This window comes from Metopolophium dirhodum, chromosome 7 (genome assembly GCF_019925205.1).
Source record: "Metopolophium dirhodum isolate CAU chromosome 7, ASM1992520v1, whole genome shotgun sequence".
NCBI lineage: Eukaryota > Metazoa > Arthropoda > Insecta > Hemiptera > Aphididae > Metopolophium > Metopolophium dirhodum.
Genome location: NC_083566.1, coordinates 26308430 through 26327309, shown reverse-complemented (window position 1 = coordinate 26327309; position 18880 = coordinate 26308430). Strand labels below are relative to the sequence as shown.

General features: G+C 31.8%; 1 protein-coding gene across 1 annotated transcript in view; it reads right to left on the bottom strand.

Annotated features, from left to right (window-relative positions):
* Positions 1–1970: 1970 nt before the first annotated feature.
* Positions 1971–18880, bottom strand: part of LOC132948779 (neuroglobin-like) — a 35980-nt gene continuing 19070 nt past the window's right edge. Inside the window, exon 4 of the mRNA XM_061019423.1 lies at positions 1971–2228. The gene's annotated coding sequence lies outside the window, so the exon portion shown is untranslated. The remainder of the gene's footprint in view (positions 2229–18880) is intronic.

The following is an 18880-nucleotide window of genomic DNA, read 5'->3' as shown; positions in this document are numbered from 1 at the left end:
ATAAATATGTTTAACAAATAACAATTATATATATTTTACATACTAGATATAAATTATATATACTTTACACTTTGATGGAGACGTTGGAGTCACTTCCAATAAAGTGGCTCCTGCCTTAATCTAAAATCATAAACTAAGTTTAGGATGTTTAAGACGTCGATGTTCTTGGAGTTTTATAATAATTGGGTGGCCAATGAATTGACATGATCAACTTATGAGGAACCTTCTATTAGATTTTTAAGCTTTTTTACCTAACAAATGATTTTTATTGACATTTAAAAAAATAAACTAAAATTAATCAAATACAATCCAAGCGAAGACGGTCTAACCAAGGTTACTTGGCACAACACACACTATAACACAAGTTTGTGTAGTATGTAGTAATATGTAATATGTAGACACGACGTAGACATTTTTTTATAACTAACACCATTAACGACATTTTAAATATCATTAGGATTATAATTCTTTTATACGCACGACCTCCTATATTGTTGACTTATGATCTGGGCATAGTTAATGTGTTGTCCGAAGTATATCGAGTAACTTAATAATTTGCACATATTATACCAATTAACACAGACAAGTTAACGAATATAGGTTACCGAAAACCACAATCAAATATTTCTATTAGTTGTTGTGCTACAGTAGTCGATGTAGTTATGTAATTTAAAAATACAAAAATATAATGTTTTGTATTTACCTCCATAACATGTACTGTGACACCATTATGTCATCAATAAATATTATTTTCTATGGAGATTATAATAGATATTAACGTGGAGTATCAGTTTTCAACTTTTATTAAACGTGTATTCTAAAATTATAAGATGACAAAAAAACATAGTGTTGTCCGAATTCACCCCATATGTCCGAAGTCACCCCTTTTTACGGTAGTCATTAGTACAAGAATCTTTGGTTCAAACATTTTTAAGGCCCCCCCCCCCCTCTGCGGACAAAGTCTGCGCACGCTTGTGTATACTACATGGATTTACGATGTACCTAACTATATAAATGTGGCCGTCTGTTTACGGATGATTTCAATCACACGTAAGAGATCGATAAGTGGTTAAAAATGCAAAGTTCATCGATAATCTGGAATTTTATGTAGGTTTTGCGAAAATTGTCAGTTTAACGACTATTCAAGTAATTATTGTCTAGAATATTTCCAATATCGTAAAAAATTAGAACAACATATTATTATGAAAGTTTGCTTTATCAATAATCATGATTCGGGATATTAATAATTATGATAACAAATTATTAAGTGTTACCACGGTTCTATTTTTAGAAGGTTACCAATTAATATTTCGGAGAATCATTTGAGATTTTGTTTTTAATTTTAATTATAAAAGCTAAAAGCATGGACTAGGATGTTGGTTCGAGGCCAAAAGGTAAATATTTTAAATTTTATATTTCAAACCTTCAAGTTTAAAAGTTGATTTTTAAATCAGAATTCTGAATACAATAATTAATGATTTGAATTTGTACATTATTACGTATTAAGTTATTTCTACTTTAGACCGTGGTAGGTAACCTAATATTGTTATGTTGACATGTTGTTTTTTTTGTATTCTGTATTTGTATATAGAACTTTAATGTACCTAATTATTATTTTTAGGTACAATATTGACAATAATGTAACAAGATGAAAATCTATTGAAACATATAATGCATTATGACAACTACAAATTAGGTAATTTGATATATCAGCTTAACTTTTATTTTATGTAAATCACCTACTGTAGGTATACAAACAAATAACCAATACTATATACATTTTTATTCTCTAAATATAAATCTCATAAAGGTTGGTACATATTTTTAATTTTTTTAATAAATTACTGAATATTGTTACTCAAATACTTTACAAAACTGTATAGTGTAAATACATAAAAACATAAAATGTATACAAATTATAAAGTATACAAAATATTACAAATTTACAGTATTTACAAATTCATTTCACAGCCCTAAATAAAAGAAGCTCTTCTTCATCTGTAAGTACCTAAACATTATCTATTTTATTGATGTTTTTATATAGTGATAAAATGGTAATTCAAAAATTGAAAAACGTACCAAGTCATGGCCCAATTTTTCACTCTATATGGCTAGCAAAAAAATGTAAGTATACTAGTAGGACTTATATCTGTAGCAAGGTCCTGAAGAAAGTTCCTAATTGCATTAGAGTTCTGAATTGTTGCTTTAGTTGGTACTCCATTTTGAATCTGTATAAAACAAAATCATCCAGTGGTTAACAAATCATTCAATTTCCCAAACTTTCAGATAACGAAATTGTACTATACAAAGAAAATACATAAACCAAAATTATGTTGACTGTAATAGTCGATATTTACTCGTTTGACGGTTTTGGGAATAGGAAACCAAAACAATGTATCTAATGATATGCAAATGCTTGGTGTTTACGCCATAATGTAAAATATAAAAACATTACTAAAAAAATGGGGATTTTTTTTTAAAGTTTACCTAAAAATGTTTGTTTGTTTTTTTTATATAAAAATTGTCACCCTATAATGTTACCTATAGTCATTAAATAATTATCACCGATCGATTTATAAAATCATAAACATGTTCAGTGGGGCATTCTTGAAGAATAAATAAAAATAAAAATAATAAAAATATAAACAGAATTTACGGACCTATTTTTATAAATTGAATTTATACGTTTTATTACCTACAATTCAAAGAAATCCAATATTTTAATTATTAATGATATAAATATTTTAATACTATCGTCTTGCTGTGTGGCAATGAATAATAGAATGGTAGTATAATACAATAATAATACAATAGTGAACAGAATATTTGCCATAGGTACAATAAGTATAAACATGGCAATGGTTCGGAATCGTAAGCATTACCATATTTTTATTAGATATTTTAAAAGGTAGGTAGGTAAGATATACATTCTCCCTTTTTTTTTATATTTTTCGATCTGAAATAGATATGATAGTTTTATTGTTGTTAAAATGTTACATTGTTACCTTAAGTTTTATTATACTAATATTATGAATTATTTTTACTAAATTATTATAATAATTATGTCTTATTGTTACCTATAAACCCATTATTATATAATAATACTAGCTTCACCCGTGTACAGTTGTTTTTTTTGTTTTTTTTGCGGCAAATTCAATATAGTATATACTATATACGCTATAAAGGTGAACTTTGGTTTGAGTGTGTCCCAGTTTTAGTGTACCTCAGTTAATGACAAACGCCAATGTACATGACTTTGTGAAATAATTCGACCTAGATGGGCAACCGTTGTCCGTTAGTCACGGATTGTATTTATCAATAATAATTGGTATATTGTGTTTAACTTCGTTTTTAACTATTTTGTCTACAATATTTTCGAATATCTCTAAAAACAATCTTTGAAATTTTCGTCAAAACTAATTGAGTAGTTTTGAAGTATATATAAGCTACAAAAATACTTTTGGTTTTAAATTATAAAGTTTCTTTAATCGAGGTCATGTAAACGCGACGATTTCATGCATGATGCTTTTACCTGATCTGCTTAAGTAACCAATAGCAACCATTTATGTACAAAAAGAAAAAAAAATACCTATTTATTCTATTATAATTTATAACCTACTAATTACTATTATAATCTGCAACTAATGGCGACTGTTTATAAACAAAAAAAGTTTCAATTTTCACTATAAATCTTAAAATTTTTGTTTGGGAACCTCTTTAAAATGCAAATTTTGAAAAATCTTTTCTTAGTGGAGCTTTATATCATAAAACAAAATTACTGATCAAATTGTATACTCATAGCTTCAGTGGTTCCGGCTAGGTGATGATGAAACAGTCAATCAGTCAGGACAAGTTATTTTATATATTACTGGCTGTATCACCGGACTTCACCCGGGAAAAAATTAAGAAGCCTAAAATGCGGTGCTATGTATAAAATATATCGGCGTATCTCGATAATAGATAGAGTCATAAAAACAGTGCATTTTATAGTAATATAAAAGATAAAACTAAATGTTTTCGACAACGCAATGTATAATATTATAATTCAGCTAGTCATGGTATAACCATAAAACTCTCATGAATTTAATATTAATGCTATGTACCTATGTAACAAAATATATATTAATCTGCAGTAGCTTATAATTTCAGCCAGTCTTTATTTACGACATAGTGCGTAAACGATTATATAATCTGTGCATGTACATTACTCGCAAACAACAGACATTAAAGGAATATTTCAAACATAAAAACGGATTACAGTTCAGTTACTGAAATTACGAACAAAATCGTGGCTTCTTAAACAATAGGATTAGAATTTTCTTAAGTAACAATAAAATTGATAATAATAGCCCACACAACATTATAATATTTTCAGAAAAACAATATTGTCATCAAAATATTTGAAAAAGTTGCGTAAATAATAAGGAAATATTTTATTTATTTTTTTTGGCCAAGAAGTTTACATTTGAAAAATATTTTGTAAAAAACATTAACAAAACATTTTAATCATATTTTTTCAAAAAACATTATAAAAATATTAAGTCAACATTTTTGTGCAATCATATAGTCCAATATTTTGTTGTTAGTCAAATATTCATTATTCAAGCACTCCAAAATATTCACAAAATATTATCATTTCCCGAATGCTGTGTGGGAGATCACTCGGAAAAATTTGAAAAAAGATCAATTGTGTCGTCAGAAAATTGGTACATAATTCAGGCCTGTTCTTTTATATTATATAATATTGTCTGATCTTTCTTTTACATCCTGTATGGTACATATATTATTATACATATTCCTATATTCGTGAAGTCCACCCTCAGAAATGTCATCATTGCCACTGGAGAAGCAATATTTTCACTATTTGTTTTATTTTCATATTTTTTTAATTTTGTTACCAACCCACTATATAAGTAATAATACACATACACGTGTTTGCTACCTACCGTAACAACCGTTAAAACAATCGTAAAATCAACCTACCGTACCAACCTTACCCCTACCTCAGCTAATGGCCATAGTTGCCGGGCTTAAGTTCAATAAAAAAAAAAAAAAGTAATAATATACTATATTCGTTACCAATATAATATTGGTATATAAAAGGTATATAAAATCGTGTAATATGTCTGTTTAGTATAAAATTCTTAACTCGCGTGTGTACTATAAAGGTATTACCTATTATATTATATGCGCCAATGTGGTTTTAAACACGCATAATTATTGTTATTCATATTTCTATTGCAAGTCTGTAATCATACCTATATAAAGTCAAGTGTCAACGATGATGAAATAGTTTTTTAATATACTTTTGAGTACTTAAATAATTATATCATTAAAATATTGTATGTAACATTCTACTTCAGTGGAATCCAGTGGTTGTCTACTGAGTTGGCGAAGAGTTTTAAGCGATGTCTGAAGCTGCATGTCAGTCATCTCAGTTATCCGGTTAGGCAATCTTACTTCGTCGGATAGTGGATAATGTGGGACGGCCGGGTTACGGCATCAGGTATGCAATCCAACTGCGTCGGATCGCTGACAACGTTCTTTACTGCCGTCGAAAACGCGACATAACGTGGAAAAAAATTTAAAAAAATTTGGGCGTCCATGCAAATGATATATAGCCGCAGTATTTTTTTTGGGTGTCTAGCAGGTTAGTCACCTCGAATGACTTTCGCCGTAGTAATAAGGGTAGGCTATCCGACTTCGTCGGATAGCGGACAATTTGCGACGGCCGGGTCACGTCATCAGGTATGCAATCCGACTGCGTCGGATCGCGGACAACGTACATTACTGTCACCAAAAAAGCAAAAATAAGTAACAAATTACGTGAAAAAAAATTTAAAAAATTTCGGTCGTCCGTGCAAATCATATAGCCAACGGATTTTTTTGGGTGTCTATCAGGTCAGTCACCTCGAATGACGTTCGACGTAGTATATAACTACACACAATGCAAACGATATACTACACAACCCAAAAAAACATTTTGTATATACCTATGATATATGAACTAATAAATACATAGTTATCAATATAATATTACAGTTGCCAGGTGAGTTAACTGGTTGAGGTAATCAAATAGCCACTTTCTTATTTTGGTAATTCATAATTTAATGTAGCATACAAATACTGCTACAGTTGCTATATAATATATATTAATAAATAAATAGATCCTCATTAAGTCATATAGTATACATGTATAGGTTAGTTATTAATTTGATTTTATGCTCATGATTAAACATACCTATAGTATAGTCGACTCGACTCGAGCTAGGATATTTTATTATATAATTAATATTTATACATTTACGGACCGAGTAGGCAAAAGGACAAAAGGCAGTCAAATACGATAATATAATAATAACGCAGTTTATTGAATCAAAAAAAAAAACATGTAAATATATCAATAAAAAAATTGAACTTTTCGACGCATGTATTTATGCCTGTATATATAGTAAAACTCGACTTTTCTAAAAAATTATCGATAAACACGCGCGACGGCGGCACTAGGTTTTCACGTTATCTCTGCCGCGGCGGGCCCGCCGGGAACAAAGTACGGCCGCGCGCGGCCTGTAAATTTAGCGGGGAACGCGAATAAGGTATCCGAGCGAGGACGCGGGAAGTCCTCAAAATGGGTAAAGATGAAAAATCTGAAGAAATTTATATCTTTATGCATAAACTAAATTATTTATATTAATAGATTAATAAATAAACTAATCTATATAAATATTAGGTTAATGTTTACTCTTTACTGGATTCCCTGTTTATATTTTCCGCAGGTTCATCGTTCAACTATTACCTATGTACACAGTTCTTCAAGTCAACGCACTATATGCACTATTGGTTAGGTCGTATAGTTTTTTAGTACCCTGTCCTGTGCTCAGTTTTTCTAGGAGTTTGTGACTCTCTTTTTTATGTAAATATATATGTACAGGACGCCCAATAAAAAAATTATCAAACGCTAAACAAATATACAGAAATACTTATAATTTAAAAATAACGACTTTAAGTTTTTAATTTGAAATATTTTGTTAGTGTTTGCTTTTTACTGGACATATATCTTTTGTAGGTTAAATTGTGTACGTGGTTCTTCAAGTAAACGCACCACTATTTGTCAGGTCGTATAGTTTATTCAGTATCCTGCACTTGGTACCTATGTGGTCCAGAGCACGATTTAGCCAAGACTTACATTTTTAAGTTTATATAATAATATATATTTGTACAGAACGCTCAATAAAGAGATGGCCAAACTTTAAACAAATATATAACTTTCATTTAAACTTTTCTTTCAAATTGTAAATTTTCAAATATTTGGTTAACGTTTGCTTTGCTCTTTACTGGACGCCCTGTACATATGTTTAATAGGTCTCACGTACCTATACGTGGTTCTACATGTAACCACACTACCACAAATCACAATATATTATGCACTTGGTAAAGTCGCAAGTGGAATATAATATGTACCTATACATTATTGATGCGTGGAAAATGGAAGCCCGAATTACTTCCGGTACAAGATTTGTAAACGACAATGTGTTGACACATTATGCTTATATCTTGTAATTTTTTTTTTTTAATTTCATTTCAATAAATTTCAGTGGAGCTCCGAAGCATCGGCCCGTCTAGCAGATCCAGCTTGCCGTACGCGCAGAGTGATTGAAAGTCCTTCGGGCTTCCGGTAAATGATTTAATCACACTGATGTTTCAATTTATATACGAGTAAATTTTTGTTGTTTTTTTTTTGTCTTTGGTACTGCGTAAACGACTATTGTCAATTATTGTCATTATCAGACTTAGTGAAAATGGGCCTACGAATTGGACGGTCGTCTGAAGTAAAGTAAATTGTATAAATGAATCATTATAGTTTCGAGTACTTACTAAATGCCAACAGTGTATTTAAATTATCAAAAACTTACATAACAATTAAGTTGATGGAAGTAAACAAAATATTATTAATAAATAAATGCCAGTTCAATCTTTTCATACCTACCCGTGTATAGGGAGAATGCCGAATAGTAATTATTTAAGTCAGCGACCAGCGTCTCAACATCTCAGTAGTCAGCTAGTGTAAGGGTATCTCAAAAAGTATTAGGTAGTAGTACAGTAAGTTGAATTAATTTTTGTCGAAAACATTGCATTTAAAAACGTTATCGTGTGTATAAAATATTAAAATATAATAAAATACGTTAAATGTACCCACGAATAATATTTTTAAATTCCAAAATTGTTTGCAATACTTATTGTCATAACTCATAAGTAATAACTTATATACATATGTGTGTTTGAGTTATCTTAGACAGCAATAAATAATTTTATGAAATTTCAATGCAACGTACATGTATAATCTTAATAAGTGCACCTATTTATTTTTAAGGAGCAAAAGTTAGCTAATAGTTGTAGAATTTCAAATTTAGTGTTATCGATTTTATATTAATATTATTCTATCTATTATTCTGTTGAAATAAATAAAAATAAAAATACACTATTAATACGAAAAAAAGAAACAATATTTTAACCACATAATTTTTATTTTTTTTTTGAGCCGAAAGAAGTTTTAAACGAAATTGTCTAATTTAATGATGACATAATATATAAAAAAAAAATTTATTTCTGGTGAACCAAAGAATAAGTAGTTTGACGCAAAATGGTCTGAATTAATGGTTATATATATACAAAAAAAATTTATGTTTTTTGAGCCGAAAGATAAGGTTTGACGCAAAATGGTCAGAAAATTTAACAAATTTGAACATGAAAAAAAATATTAATATAAAAAAAAAAAAAAAACACCAGACAAGACACAAAAGCGGAGAGATTGATACGTGATGGCGAGGTGCGTGCAGATGCAAAGGCCACTGGTCACCTCCATACGTTTTCACGGCCGGTCCTTGAGGCGGACGAGTATGATCGCTGGCGCGTTTGCTCGCGGGTGACGACCATCGTGACGGCTGGTTGGACCCGACTGCGAAGGCCGCGGGAGCGACATTGGACGACGATTGACGGCGAGCGGCTAGTGCGCGATGTCATGCGCGTCGACGATGCGCAGATGCTGAAGACGACTGTTGTGACGGCGACGACGGAGACACCAAAGCACTGAGCGAGCGAAGACAGCTATTTGGGGCTGTGGAATCAGCGGCGACCGGAGGCGCGGCCAGGCCGGCGGAATTACCACTGGACGAAAAGGGGAGAGAATCGGCAGACCGCACCGCAACGCAGCGCGGTCCTGAAACCCTCCGTGATTTTCGTTCTGGCTTTCCGACTCGGCCGGCGGGACCACCACTGGACGAAAAGGGGAAAGAATCGTCGGACCACGCCACAACGCACCATGGTCCTGATCCACTCCGTCATTTTCGTCCTGGAGTCCCGAGACTCGGCCGACGGGATGACCGCAGGCCGAAAAGGGGAGAGAATCTGCGGACCGCACCGCAACGCAGCGCGGTCCTGATCCTCTCCGTGATTTTCGTCCTGGGGTCCCGTCGGCACAGTGTCTGCTGCGCCGATGGCCCCTCCGCCGTGGAGTCGCGCACCGCCGGACCCTGAAACATGATCAGTTTCTGCGGGTCAGGCGATGCAGCGACGTCCGTGTTCCCATAGCTTACCTTAGCTCTATCGCTCACCCATCGTGCTCTGAGATCTCCGCCGCCGCCGTCACGAGTCGCCTTCGTGCAAGCTGCAGCTGTCGTCGAAGTACCGTCGGGGCGGTATCGTTGCCCACGCTGGTCTAGCTAGCCGTCGTATGTCGTCATCGTCGTCGTCGTCGTCCGTCCGTCGCTCCTCTCACGACCTACGCTGCTGGGCCATCGCCGAGCAGCCACAGATGGTCTCGCGTGTCGGCAACCGCGAGCTCGCTACGCCATCGACCACGACCTCGTCTTTCCGCGGGTGACCGGAAAACGTACTGGGTGACTTACCGCCGTACACCGTAAAGTGCTCTGTCACGTATCAATCCCCCATGTCGCCGCCGTCTTGTCTGGTGTTCTTCGGTCCGAGGAGGAGGGAGGGGTGGACTGCGGCTTCACTCTCCTCGGAAGCATCCGCACAGCATCAGGCGTGAGACCCGCCTCACACCCTTCCACGTGGTGGCCACTATTCGCCTTGCGCGTCCACGTGGAGGTGTGGGGTCCGCTGGTTTCGGTGCTTCCAATTCAGTTATCCTGGCCAGTCCATTTCCGTCCCTCTCTTTGTCCTCGGCCGGTGTCTCTATCATCTGTTCCGGAACTGTAACTGTATCTGCGTCTCCGCTGGCCATAGCCTCCGATGAGTCTTCGTCGCAGACAGCTTCAACAATCTCACCCAAAAGGGTGTTCACGACGTCGTCTGGGTCTTCTTTGTCATTTATATCCTCTGGAACTTCCTTTTCGTCCATAGGCTCTTGATTGTTCTCGTTTTCAACATCTCCTTGATTTTTGTCGTAATCCAAATGTTGCCCTTCGTCGACTTTGACGCAGACAGCTTCGACTATCTCACTCAAAAGGGTGTTCACGACGTCATCTAAAGCTGGGTCTTTTATGCTGTTGATGTCCTCTGGAACTTGCTCTTCATCGATGTGCTCTTGATTTTCGTCGACGAAAAATTCGTCAATAAGACTGTGAACCATCTCCCTCAGGATTGCGTCTATATCGATCTCCGTCGTGGCCATGTTATTTTATTAACAGTGTTTTTTTCCGGTATAGTATGGAACAAGTATCTAATACTGTTGGAGACAAAATTGTAAGTGAGTTATAAAAAACAATTTCGGTCTAAGCAGTCACCGAAAAATACAAACATTGCCCAGACGACGGTTATGACGTCGTTTATTGCTAGCCAGCGTGAGTACGACCGCGTCGTTTATTTAACGGCTTATTTTCCCAAACATCATTATTATCGATACATACTTATGCCTACGGGTAGGTACCTATAATATTTTCGCGGAAGTAATGCGAAAGCTGTCCCCGCGACGCCGTCGTTCAAACAGAAAAAAAAAAAAAAAAAGGTACCTATAATATTATATTATTTTAACGAGGATTCGTCTTTCGAATTGTATTGGTGCTCGTCTTATACTTTTAGGAGAAGTCTTTTACATTCACTGGGTGGAACGATGAATGTATCAATTGTTTTACAACGACGTAAGTTTTGAGTACGTGCGTACACGTTTTATAGTATTTTGGACTTCGAGTTTTTGGCCGATTTCTAATAGCATTTGCATTTAATTGGTACTTTTAAAAGGTGTCAATATATTCTTTGTTATCATTGCTGGTTTTTTCGAACCTATCGATTATCTGCAGTTAGAGAACTTGGATAGTTATTAATAATTTCGTGTGGTATTTATTATTTTTCATGTTTAAATATCTTAATTTATAAATCTAAGAAATGGATCCTAGATTTGCCGATATTATTTTTCTTCATTTCATTATGTCCTTTTGTGCAGCGATCAACAATGTGTATACTAATTAGTCCTTTAAGCATTGTTACGCGAACACCCAAAACAATACACCAATAATACCATAATAATTACGCATATAATAATAATATATTATTTATTTAGCAAAAAATAATTACATTCAACGATACAATATATTATTATAGTAAAATAAATTGTAGTGATAACAACTCTCCTTTAAGCTATAACTATAGTGTGTGTTGGTGGGTATAATATAAGTCTGAGTGAAGTACAACACTATATGTATAGTTTTATGCTAAGCGATATTTACAAAAATAAAAATGTTTATCAATCGAAAATATTGTTAAGCCTAATGTTATTATGTATAATAATTAATTTCTTTCTTTCATATTTATATTTTAACATAATTTAACATCAATAAAATATATTAGTTTTTATCTTTAAATATAAAAATACAAAGTTCTTCGTAAATATACCTTTTTTTTTCTGATAATATTTTCTATACATCTTCAGACTTATAATCTCTAAGTTCTTCGTAAAAATACCTTTTTTTCTGATATTTATAATATTACAAAGCAGAGACCTGGGGGACCACCCATCGAATTTTTTCATTGGTAGTCTCTTACGCTAGTTCGAAAAATCGTCAGAGGAGCGCCCTCGGGTTTCTGATTTATATAGTTAGAGATAAGGATATATAGATAAGTTTTAAGTGGATATTTTTTATGCTAAAATGTTTGTTCCAATAAATCGATTTTTCAAAACATGAATACAACCCTTATAAAGTTGAATAGAACCTTTTTTCAAGGCTGGGCATGTTAATAATATATTTTTTAACTCAGTTAAATTAAATTAATTTTTTTTCAATTAATTTAAAAACTAAGTTAATAGACATTTTAAATACATCAATTAAGTTTGCTATTAATTTGACAATTATTAATACTATTAACTTAGTTTTTAACTTATTAACTCGTTAATGCCAAGCCAATACATATTACACGGTACCCCCATGGGGGATCCTATCACCCTAACATTCGACGAATACGGAATAAGTCTAAAGACAATAAGGATAAAAACATAAATGAACGTTGATGATTTTACTTGAAACTATTAAAGGAATGTAATTTATGACAGATACTAGTATTCAATTCCAATTCCTAACAAAAACACAATTTTCGAAACAAACAATCCATTTCACAGCTAGACAGTATATGATTTCTCACTTATAAACGTAGGTATATAAAACGTACGTAAGAAAGGTAAGTGAATAAAAACACGTAAACATTTATATGTATTTATTATAGACTATTTAGTGCCAAAACGTGTCATGTTTCGTGATAAAATGACCAAACATTTTGTAGCCAATAATAAGATATTATACGATTTATGTAATAAATTATTTTATTTTATCATTATAATATTAGGTATATTGCATATTTATATCATAACAATATTTAATTATTGATTAATTTATTTTTTACCATTTTTCGTTGTTTCAAATACTCATAAAGCAAAGCATTATTAGGTATATACACGTCCCTCCACTCCACACGACTTTCGATTGCTATGTATTATATAGCTATATATTGTGTAGATGCACTTGATACAATGTGATGTTAATAATAATTATGGTTAAAACATTATCAGTTAAATTGTGTGTTCTACATATTATTACTTACATTATAATTAATATCATATTATGAATAAAAAACGCATAATATATACAATAGAGGGACGGAGTAGCCGAGCGGACTAAGGCGTTGGTTGCGACGCGCACCGTCGCCGATTCGAAACTCGGCCACAGGCGGCACTTCTCTTCGGACAGTCTCGTTGTCTGGAGAGAGGACGCCATCCCCCACCTGGGCATAACAGATACCTACGGGTGCCCATTTAAAAACTTTGCAAAACTTAAAACACACGTGTTTAAAACCTACAGTACCATCCCCCACAGTTAAAAACCACCCAATGGCCTAAGTTGCCGCTGGTTAATTAATGAAAAAAATAAAAAAATATATAAGAATATATTATGTAATTTGGAAATGTTTTATTGTATTATATTATAGTAACATTTTTATAACTGTCAGGGGTATTTAGTTGTTCGTTTATACCTGTACTCTGTAGTGTTGTTCAAATATTTCCATATCAATATATCATCATTGTTGCCAGTGAAAAGAGAATTATATAACTGTTAGATATTGTTGGTGCGCTATCTATGTTTGAATGTTTAGGTTTAGGCGAAGACAGTAGACGATAAACACGCGACATGGGTGATATTGAAAAAGTTCGTTTATATTGTATAGGCTTTTAGCTCGGTTTAACAAATCTAGTCAATATAAAGTTCACGAATAACGATATTATCTGTTATATTATCGGGCGACGCCACAGCTGATATTGTACAAAACGACTAGACTTCCTATACCTACCCGCAAATAATCTAATTTATCTATTTTGGTTATTGTTTATTTTTTTTACGGACTTTTTTGATTAGCATAGTCAGCCATTTTACCGACTTCAATATTAAGATGAAGCTACGCCCGCATTTGGTGTGTACGTCGTAAGACTTCTTACTGCTCAACATATCAAATTTACACTGAGCAGTTAACGTTTAACTTAGTTATTTTAAAAATTAGAGTGAAGTTTTGCGTTTATAAAATAGCGCTATTTAAAAATGCTCATAACTTGCTTATAACATAACCATCGTAAAATACCAACATATGATCAAAGTTTTTGGCATTACGTTTCATGATGGGTTGATTCACTGTAATTTTTAAACTAACGAAGCTAAACGTGTACTGCTGCAAAAACATAAAATATCGATATCACGCGCTTGTAAGACAACAAATGCGCGTGTAGCATCATCTTAAAGCCAAGCTTATGAAGTTGTATTATATGTATATTAATATCTGTAGGCGCATTGTGAGAATTATCATGATTGTGCCTAACTAGTTTTATAGGCATAAATGGATTGTTATTAGTGGATTTGGGTGACAGCGGTCATCGACGACGGCGGTATCAGATAACGTATTGATGGCATTTTTCTGATGGTGTTCGTCAACACCTACCTATAATTACGTAAAACCTGGGATGGATTTCGTAGGACTGTTGAGCAGAAGACAATTTTAACCGACTGACAATTTTTTGACAGAATCGGACAAACAAGAACCGGAAAAATCGGAACAATCTGAAGAAATTACACATAGTTAAGAAAATATAGGTATAGCATTATCGTGATATAAACCGTTATTACTCGGTAAAATAGCCACAATAAATTATTGAAAAAAGTGTATCAATCACTAAGTCATTCTCATATTATTAATCAGTGGAGTCGAACTAATTTTTTTATTTGTGGCATTCAACAATTTAATTTTGTCAAAGTTTTAACTTTAGACGCTTGTTATCAAAAATAATATATCGTGGATTTGTGTTCAACTTGATCGAGTGAGACAATTATTGATCGACAGTAATTTAAAAAAAAAATGTTCATGTCTATAAATAAGTAGCTCAAAAAGAGTCAGTATATTTTGAAAATTCTATATTGTAAAAAAAATGATCATATGATAAAAACATTTTGTTAAAATTTAAATCGTCTACGGTTATTTAGGTTAGGGTTTTGAGTTACAACAGTAAAACTCAATCGATTTTGTTGATAACGAGTTTAGTGTAAAAATGACTTTTTTTCTTAATTTTTTTTGTTTTCATGACGCTTTTGAAAACTACTGGGAATTTTTCACTTTTGACTTTTTACTCCAAAAAAATAAGTACCAAGTAGACTCACTTTCCTATGAAAAGATGCTGAAGTAGACAATCGAACCATTTTTACTGTCCTATAAGGGGATGGTAGACACAAAATAAAAATAAAATATAAAAGCAAAAGTCGTTGTAAAATCAATACATTTATGAGTGCCAGCAGGGGGTGCCGCGGAGCTATATCCCAGCTGTTTTAGTTAATATTAATTGTTTTATCACTTGTAAAAAAATAGCATATGTATTGTATTAGGGTTTTTTATTTGCTAAAGGATTTGTATTCGTAACATATAGTATTATAACGTATAAGTCAAAGAGGTGTAAAAGTGGGTTGAATATTGCGGGTACCTATACACAGGTTTCGTATTAGACTAACAGCCTTCGCTCAGAATCGTTTTTCCTATACAATGATATTACATCGTAGAATTCAAATTTAACACCATCTATTACAGCGACCCACTTGTAACCTACTGTACAGCAGAGCGACACCCACTTTTAATTTTTACATTTTAATAATTTACATTATAGTATATACTTACTACGTATATTCCGTATATAATATATGCTTAATGTATATAATAGTACAAAGTATCTACGTTTTGCGCTTTTATAGCTCGATCGTACAAAGTGACCTAGAACCATTATAAATACTATTAGTATTCATTATTAATTGTACGGGTTGTGAGAGAACCTCTAATCAAGAAAGAAAATTATTCAATATACCGTGCTACCTTCTAGGAATAAGCAATTAAAACTGAATAGTTGAATATAAACAGTAAAAACAGTAAAAACATACAAAACAATAATAATGCTCATATTTATTAATTTTTTGTCGACGGACTGCAGTCGTATAGTCATCGTCCACCAGGCAATAATAAAAGTATATGCCAGTATGCCACAACAGTCTTCTCAGACTCCAAATTAATTTTGTTTAAGCGAGGTAAGTTCACCATAATTTAACAACATAATATTTTGATGAATTACATAGTTTGATTATTATAAATAAAATATTAAAATTTTCTCAACAGATATCATTTAACTTTATTAGTACGTATGAAAAGTTTTTGTATTTCTACTTTTACCTTTTCTCGCAGTAATAATAATTATTAATATTTAGGTTTAGGGACTTAGTGATCTAAAAAACACACTCAAATAACCAAAAAAATACCAAATATAGACACACAAAATAAAAAAAGCGGGTAAGTAGACGTTGCTCTGCTTTAAAGTAGGTTAAAACTTAAAAGTGAGTCACTGCCGGTATTAAATTTGGATTTAATGATATAATATCATTGTATAAGAAAAACGAAAACGGTCAGACAGCCTATGATATTACCGAGTATATATTTTGATGATATTACTGTGAATAAAGTAATTTATAATACATATATAATATATTTACGTGGAACCTTGTTTTAAGTTTTAAACCCTTAACTATAAAAGTAGAACATTTTATAAATTTTTAACTACAAAATAATTATTAAATTTTAAATTTGATAAATTTTGTCAAAATTTGGACTTTAAATGCTTATAAAAAAAAATTGTGCCTATGTATTTATAATATTTTTCAACTGTTATTAGAACGATATATCAGGAGCCTTATATTAAAATTTCACGCTTTTTTACCCAACAAATAAAATTTTATTGATATTTATAGAAAAAAATTTAAAACGTAAACAGCTCAAAAAGAGTCAAAATATTATAGTCCATAGAAAATAAAATACAAATATTCAGTAAACTTTTCATGTATCTACAGTTATTTTTTTTTAAATACCAATGAAAAAACAAAACTGCTACATGAGAAATCGAGTGAATATCCAATCTTGTAAAAATATGAACTTCAAACGCTCATAAAAATTTAATTTTAGTAACATGCTAATGACCAAGTTGTCGAAGCAGAAATTTTATAGATTTCAAGACCAATAAAAAAAAAAAAAAAAAATTTAATTTGATTTGCTTGTACACATTTTTTTTTTTATATAAAGGTAGACAAACTTATGAATAATCTTGTATTACATTTTCAAATATTAGTTTTAAAAATAAAAATTTTAACTCAAAATAATTTGCTAATTTTCGTGATTTATCCGTATTTTGTCAAGATTTGTACTTTAAATGCTTAAAAAAAAAAACTGTGACTAAGGATTTTTAATATTTTCCAAATGTCATTGTAACAATATAGTAGGAGCCTTGTATTACATTTTTTTACCCAACAAATAAAGTTTTCAAAACTATTGGGAATTTTAAAATTTTACCTCCTGTATGCACCAACTAGATTCACTTTCCCATCGAACAAGATTCTGTTGAAGAAAATCCAAGAAGTTTTACTGCCCCAAACCGTGATGACAGAAATAAAAAAAAAATAAATAAATAAAAAAACACATCATTGTAAAATCAATACATTCATCGTTCACTCTAAATCTAAAAAAAACTAGCGGAACCTTGTTTTAAATCTTCAATCCTTAGCTATAAAAGTTGAACATTTAATACATTTTTAACTATAAAATCAATTTTAAATTTTAATTTGATAAATTTTGTCAAAATTTGAACTTAAAATGCTTTAAAAAAAAATGTAAGCCAATGTATTTTTAATATTTTTAAACTGCTATTGTAACAATATATTAGGAACTTTGTAAACATTTTCAAGATTTTTGACCCAAAGAAGAAAATTGTATTGACATTTATATAGTGTCTACGGTTATTCGTTTTTGAGTTACAACAAAATAAGAAAATCGCTACTTGAGAAATCGAGTAATATCCAATGTTCTAAAAAAAATATCAAAGAACTTCAAACGCTCAAGAAAATTTAATTTACTGAATTACTAAATTACTGATGACAATAATATTATTTTTATTGTATTTCATACATGATTCTATTAAACTCTAAGTGGAGCAACGAAGGCAATGATTTTATAATAATTTCATGTGTGATGATTTTTTTTTGTGTGTGTCTATATATCATACGTCAAATACTAGGATAATTTAAATAAAATAATTCTGGAAATAATGCTTCGATTTTCAACTTAAGTATCATTTTTAGTGGGAAATTTAATCTAGTTGGTACTTCAAAGGGTCAAAAATAGAAAATTCCCAGTATTTTTCATAAGCGGCGAGGAAAACAAAAAATAATTGAGGAAAAACGGAAATTTTACGCAAGGTACAAGTTTTTGACAAAATTGGTTTTGATTGTTTTGTGAAACTAAAAAAAATATAAATTATAAATTATTTATTATTATCATTGGACAATTTGGTTGTTTTATATAAATATTATTTATATTGATTTTATAAAAATTTAATTTAATTTAATTTTTTTAGGAAATTACTACACTATTTTATAGGTAATCACGTATGTGTCATATATAATATCACGTATAATCATATATGCGGCCAAATTGTCAAATTTAAACAAAATACAAAGATTCCAATCAATTACGCATGATAACTAAGGCCCCCTTTTACATTTCCAACCACACACTCCACGCAGACTTACACATTAAAACTGTATCAGAAATGTCATCAGTTATACATAAACGCTATCGTCTAAGACTAGAGAATCACCCCAACCCGTTAATTTCAGCACTTAACTTAGAAGCAATACCTGGGAACCCCCAAAAAAGGCTTAAAAGAAGATGGTGCCGTAACCTAAACTCCTAATCTCAAAAAAAAAAAAATATCTAACAACAATTTAATCATGTAAAGTGTAGCCGCTGGGTTACTCCTTTTATCAAGCAACTCATGTCAACTTATTATTACTTATAGCTCATATTTTTA